Genomic DNA, 15,288 nt, shown 5'->3' on the forward strand with positions numbered 1-15,288 from the left:
ATCATGTGAGTGAGTTCTGACCAATGACTTGAGAATGGACATGAAGAGCATCACTTCCTAGCCTGGTTCATAGAAACCTCCCATGGATATCTCATCATTCTCTTTTCTTCCATCTTCCAAAGGGATGCCAACATCCACGATAACTTGAGAAGCTACACATTAAATACAGCAGAGCTTCCCTCAGCCTAGGTACCTAAATGATAGGCAATTAGACTGTGTCCGAACAAGGAATAAACTTCTCTTGTGTTAAACCTCTGAAATTTTAGGTTCTTTAAAAGCACTTAGAGTTACTTTAACTTTTATACTAAGACTCATTTTCCATGGCCTGAGTGGTGAAAAGCACATAGCATGCAGTGTTTAACTTGATCTCTTTATGAAGCAATTGCCACAGAGGGTCACAGTTCCTCCAGGGGAAAAGATGGTAATCTTTCTCTCTGACATACTGCATGAATTTAGAAGAAAAATTTATTGTTACCTGCTAGGTAGTCACCCACTCATGGCTGCAAAGATGTTTTCTTTCATTCTAGAACTGGAGTTGGCAACTTCTTAAAAAAATCCACATAGTAAATATTTTTGACTTTGTGGGCCAAATATAGTCTCTGTCACCTGCTTTTCTTTGACTTTTTTTTTTTAATTAACAACTCTTTACATTTGTAAGCACCATTCCTACAGAATCCTTAAGGCAGATTTCATGGACTTTAAGGCAGATTTCACCCAAAGATCATGGTTTGCTAACCCTTCACTAGGCTTGGACTAGACCAATGGGTCTCCATCAGGGATGATTAGAAACCCCACAAGACATGTGGTAATATCTAATTTTGTTGTTATGATTGGAAGGGGTGCAGATGGCACCCAGTAAGTAGAGGCCAATTGTTGTTTGTTCCATTGCTAAGTTGTGTCTGACTCTTTGTGATCCCATGGACTACAGCAAACCAGGCTTTCCTGTCCTTCACTATCTCCCAGAGTTTGCTCAAATTCACATCCATTGAATCAATGATGCCATCCAACCAGCTCATCTTCTGTTGCCCTCTTCTCCTCATGCCCTCAATCTTTCCCAGCATCAGGGTCTTTTTCAATGAGTCAGCTCTTCTCATTAGGTGGCCAAAGTATTGGAACTTCAGCTTGAGCATCAGTCCTTCCAATGAATATTCAGGGTTGATTTCCTTTAGGACTGACAGGTTTGATCTCCTTGCTGTCCAAGGGTCTCCTGCATTGCAGGTGGATTCCTTACTGTCTGAGCCACCGAGGAGGCCCAGTAGAAGCCAGAGATGCTGCTAAACATCTTACAAAGCATTGGACAACTGCTGCTACAAAGAATATTCCAGTTCAGAATGTCAATAATGCATAGATTCAAAACCCTGGAGTAGAGGAATGAGTCCCCTCCTTTTTCAATAATGGAAAAGACTCTGGGGAGGGGGGATCCTCTGAGGGGATCTGTAGAGTACCCTGGTCCTAACCCAGCCCAGGGAGGCCCTGCCTGCAGCAACTCTGATCTATGGTCAGAGAGCAGGAAACCCAGGGAATGGGTACCATCTGAGGAAGGAAGGGACTCTGGGTTCCAGAACCATGGAATCATCTGGAAGAGATCAGAAGTGAGGTCACCATGATGTCATCAAATCATTTGCAGCAGAGAAGGGACCTGTTCCTAGAAAAAGGCAACTCGAGCCCAAATCATGGAGACTTGGTTGGAGGTGGTGGCCAGGTTCTGCCCTGTTATGGACTTTTCCCTCCTCCTAAATCACCTCCTCCCACTCAAATGCCAGTCTTGGGGTTGGCTTCTAGCTGAAGACAAAGCACGTGCCGAGTAACACACACTTGCTTCATTCCTGGGTCTCAACTAGGGAATGCATTCTTGATAAGGCTGTTACCACGTTGACATAAAATGTATTTTTGTTTTTCAAGAAAACTCATGCAGGTGTAAATGCCTTGATGAGTTAGGGGACTATCCTGAAACACAAGGTCACAGCAGTGAAGTTCTTCTGGGCACAGTGGCACTGGTGTGTGGGTCCAGGTAGCCCAGATGCCAGTGTTCTGCTTACCTTCACAGCTTGGGACAGACTCAGAGAGAAGCTGTCCTCAAGATGCAATTGACATGATGTTCCAGCTGGTCCTCCTTAATCCAGCATCGCAGCATGTAATTCAGACAAGATCAACAACGATGGGTCAAACCTATGTGTTCTGATGTCCCCACTGCAGACCAGAAAACATTTGCAGCTAGTTTTGGAATCCATGATATATTTGTGAGTGTGTATATACATATACTGGCTTCCCTGGTGGCTCAGATGGTAAAGAATCTGCCTACAATGCAAGAGACCCAGGTTTGATTCCTGGGTCAGAAAGATTCCCTGGGGAAAGGAATGGCAACCCACTCCAGTATTCTTGCCTGGGAAATCCCATGGACAGGGAAGCCTGGCAGGCTACAGTCCATAGGGTTGCAAAGTGTCGGACACGACTGAGTGACTAACACGCATATACATATACACTGAATATTCATTGGAAGGACTGATGCTGAAGCTGAAGCCCCAATACTTTGTCCACCTGATGCAAAGAGCCGACTCATCGGAAAAGACCCTGATGCTGGGAAAGATTGAAGGCAAGAGGAGACGATGGCAGCAGAGGATGAGATGGAGAGATAGCATCACCGACTCAATGGACATGAGTTTAAGCAAACCCCGGGAGATGGTGAAGGACAGGGAACCCTGGCATGCTGCAGTTCATGTGGTTGCAAACAGTCGGACCCGACTTAGCTACTGAAAAACAAGAACAACAATAGTATACCTTTAATAAAGTGTGCGTCTGGGTGGGAGGCATCTTTAGTATCTAACAATGCTTTAATTAAGCTGATATTCTAATTAGCTGGAATTCTCGGAGCCCCCAGGGGATGGAGCTTATGGAGTAGCAGATGACGGGGAAAGACAGATTGCGATTAAAACGTCACGTGGGATAAATGCCAAAGCAGAGGTCCCACCCTGGGAGAGTTATGAATTGACTGCACCCCTTCTCATCTCCACCCCCTCAATCATTGCTGATGGGCAGAGGGAAACCATTTTCTGCCATCTGGTTTTTGCAAAAGTCAGGCAGTAAGCTCCCTGGGACAGGAATCTTATCTCGTGGAGTTCAAGAATGAGCGCATGGCTGTGTACACTCAACAAGCCCTATTAGTACTGAATGCAATCATAAAAATAGCCCGAACGTGGATGCTTGATAACGCCCCTGCAGTCAGCCTTAGTCATCGTGTCCGAAGGGCACTGGGTTCCCCAGGCTGGTGCCGTGTGTCTCACAGACAAGCACCTTGGCTGATAAGGTGGCGGACTATTGTGAAAATCACACAGTAGTTCCCAGGATCCTGGAAAAACAGCAGTTCAATCACAGCTTTTTTTTTTTCTTGGTGTTTGACTTTGGCACTGAGTCCTTTTCAAATGAGAACTATGCCAAACATCTTGTCCGGACCCTTCTACTCAGCAACTATGCGAACAAGCTCTCTGGAGCATGCCAGGGGCAGGGTGAGGAGGGTGGAGGAGGGTTCTGGTGGAAGGCTGGGGAGGCCCAGAACACTTTCTCTGCGGCCAGCTTGGGGCGTCTGGAAGCAGGACTGGACTGAGCAGTGCCTAGAGCGAGCTCACAGCCCAGCGAGGGCTTGCCCGGGCTCAGGCAGCCCTAGAAGACTCTGCCTCCCGGGCCCCTGGCCAGGCCTGCCTGTGATTTTCAGGGTTGGCCGTCACTGGTGTTTCCTCCCCCAAGAAAATCGCACAGACGTTAGGGGAATGTCTCATTGTTGGGGCATCTGGAGTTGAATTCTCCTCCAGGACTAGCTGTGAACTCACTGGAGCCCAACAAGGGCAAGCTCACAGGGTGGAGGGTGGAGGGTGGAGGGTATGCTTCCTACCAAGATGCTGGGACCACGTGTTCATAGAGTCAGGATGGCCACGGGATGGACACAGCAGTCTGGCTCCGGAGGGAGACCTTGCACACAGGACTTCCTGGGGAAGAAGTTTCCCTCCTGAGCCAGCCAATCCTTCTCCCAGGCTCTGAAGAAAGGCAGGAGGCAGGGCCCCCAGGATGCTGGGTCCTGCTGGAGGGCAGGGACAAGCCCCAAGACAAGCTGTCCCAGTTCCCCGCTGGCTCCTGGAGCTCCAAGCCTCTGCACCCATGGCTGCCCATCTCCCATGGCAGGAAAGCCATCTTTCTTCATTCCCAGAGCAAATCGTTCCTAGGAAAGAGCAGGATCTTAGGAGGAAATCACATCATCCAGTAGGGGAGAGCCAGTTCCTTTGTACTATTTTTCAGGGCTGCCTTTGGAGCCAATAATCTGTCATTCCTTGAATAAACAAGCACCTTATCATATCACAAACATTTATTTAACCCTTTTCTCCTGCACTTTTACCAGCAGGGAGAGAGAAGGCAGTTAGCAGGGCAGCCGGAGCCCTGTGGCAGAAATGCCAAATTCCCTGGACATGACACCCAATCTGTAAAGTGTCAGCCGACCCTTCTCTGTCTCCATAAAATGCCGGAGCCGGTCACCCAGACTCAAGCGCCACATTCCCACTTCCCACTCCTCCTCCTATCCTCCCCTCAACCCCCTCCATTAATGCCCCTCACCCTTCTGCAGACAGGCCCTTAATTCCGTCCAAATGGAGTCTGGACTAATTTGTTAGGTTCTTTAGGGGGCTGATGAGGGAAATGGAAGGGGGTGGGGGCAGGCAGGGGAGTATTTACATTTCTCCTTCTTCTCTGCATGACAATCTGCTTGACTGCTTGACGGACAGAGCTGGTGAGCCCCAGCATTTTTAATGAGTGTGTGATTTTTTTCTAAGAGGAATATTCTTTGGCCCTGACATCACCAGCAAATGGAATGAGCAAAGTATGTCAATTTCTCCAAGCTCCCACAATGTCCATTTTCTCTCAGTGGATGGATTTTGTTTTTCTTTTCTGGTGTTGCTCCCACACAATGGGGCCAAAATCTTGTTCAGGACAAAGAAACATATAAATAGAACATGCATGTGGTATGTGAGAGAGCTCTCAGAGGCCAGGGAGAGGCGGCTAGGAAAGTCGTCTGGGGCTGCCAGGGGGAAGCGTGGGGTCTCGGCCCCAAGGATCGGACAGGCAGACGTCTGCTTGTCCCTAACATTACAAGTCCAAAATGTCAAAACTGTTCTCATTCTTGGGGAAATACTAAGAAACTCTGGAATGAATATAAGTGTAAAAGGAGAATGCGAAGTATCTGTGTGTGAGTGTGAACACGAGTATGTATGTTGGATGTAAGTTGACGGTAAGCCCCATTAAGAGGCTAAACATGCTTTGTGGGCTTCCCACACAGCTCAGGCGGTAAAGAATCCGCCTGCCAATGCAGGAGATGCAGGAGACACAGGTTCAATCCCTGGGTCAGGAAGATCCCCTGGAGAAGGAAATGACAACCCACTCCAGTATTCTTGCCTGGAGAATCCCATGGACAGAGGATCCTGGCAGCCTACAGTCCATGGAGTCAGTGAGTCCGACATGACTTAGCGACTGAGCGTGCAAACATGCTTTGTAGAGCTGATGGAATAAGTTCTCTTTCTCCTTCATTGTGAAGGATGCTAAACCGTAGGCAGTCTGTCCTCTGCATCATCTCAGTGGCTGTCAGGGACCAGCTGAAACGCTCATCAGACATGTTTTCCTGTATGAAGCATTTGCCATTGTTTCAGTGTCAATCACCCGCCAAGCCCTCCAGTCTCATAACTGCACACTACAGCTCCAGCCAAAAAGACTTTTATCAGCGCAAGTTTGAACAAACTAATGTGTATAGGCCCTGAACGGTTATTTTTGTTTCCAAGTCTGGACATAGAATCACTTGTTCAATTTCCTGCTGGGTTATATCAAGTGGTTTTAACATGTAAATCTCTGATAAGGAAACTAACTAATTTATATGGGTTGCCATCTGAGTAGCTGTCAGGATTGCCTTAACTCCCTCCCCCCCACCCACCGGCATCCTTTATTCTTTCTCAGTCATTATTGTAATTGCCATTTCTGGTACTATTGAGTGTATCTTTATTTGTTATTTGTTTGGAATATGTTCTTATACTAAAAGAAAAAATGCTTGAAAAACACACAAACTCTTTCTCCTTGAAGGGTATGTGGGAGTTCTGCTGGTTTGGGCATTAATGCTTTACAAACCAAATTCAAAATAAATATGCTTCTCAGCCTCCTTCAAGTAATGCCCTCGACAATTAGAAGAATGTTAATTTTTAAAATGAAAATGTAAAAACAGTAACAATAAACTATTTCCATTTCGTGAATATCCCTTAAGCAGCCTCATCTGACTTCAGCTGGTAGAGCTTCACTACATCTAAGTGGACATCTTACAAGATGCCTGAGCACCAGTTTCCAAAACCCACTCCGGCTGCAAGCTGCAGACACATCGATCACTGTGGAGGTTTCCATTCATAAGCTTGATCAAAGAAACAGATATTTTCAAATCCTTTTAAATTCTGTGTCCCCAAATGCAGACTGGAGTGGCTTGAAACCTATAAGCCAATCTGGGTTTCCCAGGTGGTACTAGTAATAAAGAACCCTCCTGTCAATGCAGGAGACCTGGATTCATATGGGTCAGGAAGATCCCCTGGAGAAGGGAATGGCAACCCACTCCAGTTTTCTTGCCTAGAGAATCCCATGGACAGAGAAGCCTGGTGGGCTACAGTCCATAGGGTTGCAAAGAGTCAGACACGACTGAAGCGACTTAGCACCCACGCACGTGTTGTTCTCATGAAAAAGAAAGTCACTCTGTCATGTCTAACTCTTTGCAACAATATAGAAGCCTGCCAGGCTCTTCTGCAAGATTCTCCATGCAAGAGTATTGGAGTGGGTTGCCATTCCCTTCTCCAGGGGATCTTCTCGACCCAGGGATCAAAGCCAGGTCTCCCGCATTGCAGGCAGATTCTTTACCATCTGAGCCACCAGGGAAGCCTGTGCTGTTCTCATACCCAGCGGCAAACCCAGCCTAAGCAAAGTCCAGAGCTACCCCCAGACTTGAGAGCTGGGGCCCAGTCTCTAAGGACTCAGAGTTACTGCCTCACCCCGTCGGCTGGGAACAGAAATAGAATCCATCTATTCTGGGACCTGGACACCAAGTCAGGTAGGGCTCTGCTCCCTCCTTCCTCCAGTGGCTCCAGGGTTGGGGGGAGGGCTGGGGTGGAGGTGGGGCACAGGCTAGGTGGCCCCAGAAGTGGCTGCCTTTTCTCCCTCCATAGCCCCAAGCCTCCGCCTGCTGCTCCGACCACCACCCTAGAGACTTTTTAAGACTGCACGGCAATGTGAGCCTAAATGCAAACTGGCTTCAGAAGTGACCATTTTTGTATCCCCTAGTAACTCTCAAAGTCCCCTCCCTCTCCTTGTTTCCCCTTCCCCCACGGTGAACTTTAAATCCTTCATCCATGGGGACCCACGGCGGAGAATCTGGGTTTTCTTTCCCAGCCCACTTGCCAGTCTGGCTTTTCTCTCCTTTGTTTGGATGCTCTTCTTTATGGCTCCTTGCCAACACACAGATGTAAACTATTGTCTGATTATTGAAAGAAAAAAAAATCCCAAACCCAGAAAAGCGCACGTGCCATCAGCACTAACGACTATAGAACTGTCTTCGTACAGTCAAGACCACGTGGTCTGCGGCCAGTGATAAGCCATCAGCCCCGGCTGCTCCAGGAACTTTGGCTTTCTCCAAAGTTTTAATAGAAATGAATCTAGGAAAACACAGCTGGCTCAGAAAGGGACTCCTCTGTGCCCTTGGGGCTTTGAGAGGCAGCCGTCAGTGTCACCTCCTTCCCAAGTTCACTGTCTCAGTACCTTCTGCCCCCTCTTCATGCAATCTTCCCCAGTCCGGTGACCTGTGACCTCAGGTTCCATATCCCTCACCCTCAACAAATCAGGTTGTAGTCAGGCCAAGTCCTACTAATAGTTTGGAGTGGAGGGAGCACTGGGTGAGGAGTCCAGGCCGGGTTTTACTCCCATGGCGGCTTACTGACTGCGTGGCCCTGGGCAAGTTCTTTCTCCCTGCCCAGTTTCCTTGTCTGCAAGCTAAGAGGGCTGAGCTGCATACATTCCTTCCATTTTTCCTTAAGCAAATATTTATTTAGCTCCTACTCTGTGCTGGACACAGAGGATGGAACTGGAAACAGGACAAACAAGGTCCTTGCCCCCTGGAGCGTACGGAACAGCAGGAGGAAGAGAAGAGAAAGCAAAAGACAACAAAGACTGAATATCCTTGTAAACTCCAACGACCTCAGAATGTTTTATTAATAGCAGCCTATGTGTCATCCTTCTGATTTATCGAGGATCAAAGTCTTTAGTGAAAGATGTAGGGGTTCTAGGATGTTCAGCATTGGCTTCTGGGAAGAAGTAAGAAGTGATAAGGCCTTCGTGGCCTGAAATCCCCACCCTCCTGGCCACCTCCGCAGCTCTCCTGAGCTCGGGACCTGCCCAGAACCGCCTCTAGATTTGTGTCTCTGCCCCCAAGCTGGGCGCCGGCAGCCATGACTCCATCCTCCACTTCCACCATGGGGAGTTTTCAGAAACAGCAGCCAGCGTGACACAACACCAACCTCTAGCTCCACCCTTCAGGGGAAATGTTATTTTTAGTCTTCTCTCTCTCTCCACAGGCCTCCGTGGGTGAGTCATTTCTGTTGCTAGTCCTGTGCGTCATGACTCCCAGACCTTGGGGCTGGTTGTCCTAACAAACCAGCTCACTCAACTCCATCTCTACTTGTAGTGCTCAGAAGACCCTGGTGTGGGATTAGCTGGGGGGCCCCAGGGCCCCCATATAAATGTTATATCAAATGACAGTGACCTGCAGACAAGCTGCAGGATGAAGCTGCCCGTGAGCTAGTAGAGTCATCCATCTGAGCATGTTGCTTCCATATTTCCTTTGCCTCCTGTTTATATTCATGGGTTTAGTCACTAAGTCATGTCTGACTCTTGTGACCCAGTAAACTTACGCCTGCCAGGCTCCTCTGTCCATGGGATTTCCCAGGTAACAATACTGGCGTGGGTTGCTATTTTCTCCTTCAGGGGATCTTCCCAACCCAGGGATCAAACCTAGGTCTCCCGCATTGCAGGCGGATTCTTTACCAGCTGAGCCACCAGGGAAGCCCAAAGGAGAAAGCTATTGGGTTTCCCAGGTAGCGCTAGTGGTAACGAACCTACCTGCCAATGCAGGAAACTTAAGTGATATGGGTTCGATCTCTGGGTCAGGAAGATCCCCTGGAGGAGGAAATGGCAACCCACTCCAGTATTCTTGCCTGGGAAACCCCATGGGCAGAGGAGCCTGGCAAGCTACAGTCCATGGGGTGGCAAAGAGTCAGACACGACTGAGGCTCTCAGCACACCAATGAACTGTGTATGGAGATTACAGATTGGGGCCTGGGTAGGGGAGGGGAAGGTGGGTTCCTTTTGATGTTTTTTTCATATTTTTGCTGTCTTCTGTTATCAAACTGATAACTCTCTGTTGTTAAAATGATTCTTCCTCTCTACTCTTCAAGTCTTCTATAAATTTGGAAACCTGAGCTGACTCCTGGGACTGTTTATAAAATTAATCAATGAGCTAGAAGGGATCCTCATAAGGTTCTCCCATGTACAAGGGACCGGAAGAGTATGTGTGCCAGGGAATGTGGACACAAGGTGGTAAGAGACACAAGGGGGGAAAAAAAAAAGAAAACAGTTGGCACAAGGCTCTTAGGTTTCCCAAAGATAAGATAAGGATTTAAGTTTTTCCAAGCTTTTGTTTTCACAATGTTCCAATGAATATTCCTGAGCACTCTACTTCATATATTTGTGACTGTATCTGTAAGATAAATTCCTAGCAGTAAAGTTGCTGGGTCAAAGAGCATGTGATTTAAAAATCTGGTACAGAGAACCAATTGCTCTCCACGAAGACAGTACCAAGTTACTGTCTTACTGGTAAGGTGCTTATATCCTTGTCAACATGACATACTCAAATCATTTCATCTTTGTCAACACGATAGTGGAAGTAGTATTACATTCTAGTTTAAATTTGCATTTCTCTTTTTGAGAACAAAATAAGCATCATTTCATATGGTTAGAAGCCAGTTTTATATTGGTTATTTTGGGTTTTGGTGAAAGGTTTTAGAGCTTTTGTCCATTTTATATTTGATTTTTTTTTTTTCGCACAAGTGGCCTGCCAGACTCCTCTGTTCATGGGATTCTCTAGGCAAGAATACTGGAGTGGGTTGCCATGTCCTCCTTCAGGGGATTTTCCTGACCCAGGGATCAAACCTGCATCTCTTGCGTCTCTGGAATTGACAGGCGGGTTCTTTACCACTAGAGCCACCTGGGAAGCAATCACTCAATAGTTCCCTGTTATTTGTCAGCTTTCCAGTGCTTTTAAAAAGAATCTTATTCAATGTTTTATTTAATCTTTCATTCATTTTCCATGGAAAGGTTAACCTAAATAACAAAGTCAACTGTTACCAGAGGGCTTCCCAGTGGCTCAGTGGTAAAGAATGTGTCTGCCAATGCAGGAGACACCAAAGACACAGGTTTGATCCCTGGGTTGGGAAGATCCCCTAGAGGAGGAAATGGCAAGCCACTCCAGTATCCTAGCTGGAGAATCCCAAGGACAGAGGAGTCTGGAGGGTTACAGCCCATGGGGTAGCAAAGAGTTGGACATGATTTAACGACTGAGCATGCATGCATGCACTCTTGAATTTTCTTACAAAAATTAGAAGCAGCAGCAGCTTATTTAGTTTTGAAATAATCCTTATCTTTATTGGCTTCACATTCCATTTATACAATTTTTTAAGGGAGAATTGAGGTTTTGTTTTAAATTTTCCTGTTTAAGAATATGATATGGCTTTCTGTTTCTTGAAATATTTTGTTTCTCAATAGCATTTTAAAGTTGTCTTCTTCTGTATAATTTATGTTTTTTGTTAAAGCTTTACTTTTTGGTTAAATATGCCTAGGCACTTGTTCGTTTTCATCATATTAATATAAATACTAAACCTTTAAATTTTACTGAGTTCTGCTTTAGTTCTATCCTGTAGGTTCTGCTATACACTAACTTAACTATTTTCATTATAAAAAAAATATTCAGATATATCCCTGATGATGTTTCAGTGGTAAAGAACCCACCTGCCAATGGAGGAGACATGGGTTTGATCCCTGGGTTGGGTAGATCCCCTGGAGAAGGAAATGGCAACCCACTCCAGTATTTTTGCCTGGGAAATCCTATAGATAGAAGGAGCCCGGTGGGCTACAGTCCACAGGGTTGCAAAAAGTTGACAATGACTTAGTGACTAAACAACAACAAATATCCCTGATGGTAGAGTTATACAAGAAAGAGTGTTTTAGCATTTCCAGGTAGAAGGGTTTTTCTTGTTTTCCTAATTTTATTATTAATTTTTAAATAATTGCCTTTTGATCAGAGAAGGTTTTAGTTAGTCTAATTTGGGGAATTTATTGAAGTTTTCATCATGGCCTTGTATACATAGTCAATCTTTTGACTACTCAAAGGGTACTTAGTAAAGGATATTCTCATGGTATAGAGTTCTATGCTTTTCAAGTATATTTACTCTATTAATTGCATTAGGTTATATTGATTAGCACCGAAAAGCACAATAAAAAGAAACTAAACTATCATACATGGGACTTAAATTTTTCTCAGTTATTGTATATTCTGGGTTTTGACTTGGAAATGGCTTGCTGGGTATAAAATTCATTGATAATGCATTGTAGACAAATCCATTCTTGCTCATCTGAGTGTTGTGATGAAATCTAAAAACAGCTTGAATTTTTTTTCAAGTCTCTTTACAGATGATTTGATGTTACTATCAGAAAGCCCAGGATTCTTTTGTATTAATATCTTTAAAGTCCAATAGCTTCTCTAGGATATGTCTCAAAGTTCGTCATTCTGGACTAAGGATTAATTTTTTTGTATAACAGAGTAACCCCTTTCAATCTGAATTATTCAATCATTTATACATGAAAAATGTTAAAATTGTATTTATTATTTCTGCCCTTTCTGTATTTTTGCAAGTATATTTTATCTACTATTTATCCTTCAGGTCTGTAAGCTTTCCTGCTTACCCTTTATAAGCCTTCGTTCATTTCCATTTAATTTCATTCATTTTCCTCACTCCCGTCCTGAGTGTGCTTGGCATGCTCCAAGCTGAGTTGATCTCTTATCTGCTCTTCCACTGTGGTCTTTATTTCTCGTCATCTTATTTGCCAAGTTCTGCCAGTACTTGTTTTGCCTCTTGTTGTCTTGCTAAATATTTTCTGAATTATTATATACTTGTCTTTTATTTTGTTTTTGTTTTACTTTTTGAACTTCTACATTTTAAAAATTATTGCCTCACTAAGGTGTTGTTTTTTTCTTATTAAATTCATGACAGTATATTGAGTCACAAATTTCATCTGTTATGTGGCACTATTTTTCTACTGATTTTTTTTTCAACTCTTACCCATTTGTTTTCCTTGTTTCTTTTATCCTTTTTCATATATAAGTACTGTGCTAGGTCCATTTGATTACTCATCTTAAGTGAGGGGAGGCTTTCTGAGTCAGCTATTTGCAAGAAATTTAAATTGGGGGAAGGCCAAGGCTATAATCGAAGGTAACAGGAACTCTCCTTAAACATAAGGTTTTATGAATGAGAAACAACTCTCAGTCATCAACTTTTAGTTTCTCCTCTTATAGGGACAGGCAGCAGCAAGGCTGCACACAAGGACATCTTTCTCCTTCCTCTGACTCACCAACACACTAAATGATGACTTTTTCATTATTCCTGAGTATTTGAGTCATCAGACTGCTCAGTTTTCTGGAACTCTGGTCATATCACATTGCCCTTTAACATAATGATGCTCCAAAATAAAGGGCTGCAGTTGAGCTGGCAGTCCCCATCATCACCGTCATTATTTTTTTTAATTTTACTTATTGATTTTTATTTTTGGCTGTGCCAGGCCTTTGTTGCAGTGCATGGGCCCTCTCCAGTCGAGGAGAGCAGGGGCTACTCTCTAATTGCAGCATTCAGTCTTCTCACTGTGGTGACCTCTCCTACTGTGGAGCACAGGCTTTAGGCATGTGGGCTCAGTAGTTGTGGCACATGGGCTTAGTTGCTCCTTAGATGCTTACATCTCAGCATCTGAGATCTTCCCCAACCAGGGATCAGACCGGTGTCGCCAGCATTGCAAGGTGGATTACTAACCAGTGAACCACCAGGGAAGCCCCACCACCATTATTGAATTCTGTAACCCAAACCTCCTTCTTCAATCCAGCTTAAAAACTAGGACATGGAACACAGGAAAGTGTGAAGTAATTTCCAAAATGAGATAGCTTCTGTGAAGGGCAAGGTCCTGATGGAATGCCCCACACATCTGAAGGCATACGTTCTCTGTTTAAGCCAAGAAGTCACCTACTGTCCTTAAAATATATACATATATATAGATAATACACACACACACACACACATATAATGTTATTTCAATTATGTTGTCTGGGAAGATAGATTATCCTGGAAAATAAAAGACATCAGCCTCTGCTAAAGCTAGGATTTTTAGAAGTAAAAGTAGGAGAACACTTCAGGCAAGAGCAACAAAAATAAACAAATGAGACTACAACAAACTAAAAAGGTTTTACACAACAAAGGAAACTATTAACAAAACAAAAGAGCAGCCTATGGAATGACAGAAGATATTCGCAAATGGTATCTCCAATAAGGGGTTAATATCCAAAATATATAAAAACCTCACAACTCAATATCAAAAACACAAGCAATCTAATTAAAAATGGACAGAGAACCTGACCAGACATATTCCCAAGGAAGACATAGAGATGGGCAAATCAGACACATGAAACAATGTTCAACATCACTAATCATCAGGAAAATACAAATCAAAATCACTTCTGTCAGAATATGCTATGCTAAGTCGCTTCAGTCGTGTCCGACTCTGTGCGACCCCATAGACAGCAGCCCACCAGGCTCCCCCGTCCCTGGGATTCTCCTGGCAAGAACACTGGAGTGGGTTGCCATTTCCTTCTCCAATGCAGGAAAGTGAAAAGTGAAAAGTGAAAGCGAAGTCGCTCAGTCGTGTCCGACTCTTAGCAGCCCCATGGACTGCAGCCTACCAGGCTCCTCCATCCATGGGATTTTCCAGGCAAGAGTACTGGAGTGGGGTGCCATTGCCTTCTCCGTCTGTCAGAATGGTTATTATCAAAAAGACAACAAAAAACAAGCATTGGTGAAGATGTTGAAAAAAAGAATCATCGTGCCCTATTGGTGGGAATGTAAATTGGTGCAGCCACTGTGGAAAACTATAGATATTCCTCAAAAAAATTTAAAATAGAACTGAAATACGATCCAGCAATCCTACTTCTGGGTATTTATCTAAAATAATTGAAATCAGGATCTCAAATAGATGTTCAAATGAACCTCAAATGAACACTCCCATGTTCATTGCAGGACTATTCATAAGAACGAAGATGTGGAAACAACTAAATGCCCATCAATGAGTACATGCTAAGTCACTTCAGTTGTGTCTGTCTCTTTGCGACCCTGTGGACTGTAGCCTGCCAGGCTCCCCTGTCTGTGGGATTCTCCAGGCAAGAACATAGGAGTGGGTTGCCATGCCCTCCTTCAGGGGATCTTCCCAACCTGGGGATCAAACCTGCCTCTCCTGCACTGTAGGTGGATTCTTCACTGCTGAGCCACAGGAAAAGTCCAAATGCCCACTGATAGATGAATGGATAAAGACAATGTGTTTATACATGCAATGGAATGATACGTAGCCTTTATAAAACAGAAGATAATTCTGCGTTATGTACCAACATGGATGAACCTGGAGGATATTATGCTAAGTGAAATAAGCCTGTCACAGGAAGACAAATGACGAATGATTCCTTTTTTTTTTTTTTTTTGAAGTCTTACGAGTCCTCTTTTTTTTTTTTAATTTTTATTGAATTTGTTACAATAAGATTTCCATTTTATGTTTTGGTTTTTTGGCCCCACAACATGTGGGATCTTAGTTCCCTGACCAGGGATGGAAACTGCAGCCCCTGCATTAGAAGCACAGAGTCTTAACCACTGGACCCCCAGGAAAGTCCCTGCATGATTCCTCTTATTCATTCCTTATAACAACTCTGCACAGGCTGCAAGATTATCCAACATTTTGCAAATGTATTGTTTAAGGCTCCGAGAAACCTGACAAGAGTCACCCAGTGAACAAGGTCCAAAGCCGGGATTTAAACACTGGTCCCCAAGTCTTCTATGCCGTGTTCTCTAGAGACTCAAGCAAGAACTGGTGCTTCTG

This window comes from Bos grunniens, chromosome 24, assembly GCF_055505025.1.
Source record: "Bos grunniens cultivar Pamir isolate PY7600 chromosome 24, Bosgru_T2T1.0, whole genome shotgun sequence".
NCBI lineage: Eukaryota > Metazoa > Chordata > Mammalia > Artiodactyla > Bovidae > Bos > Bos grunniens.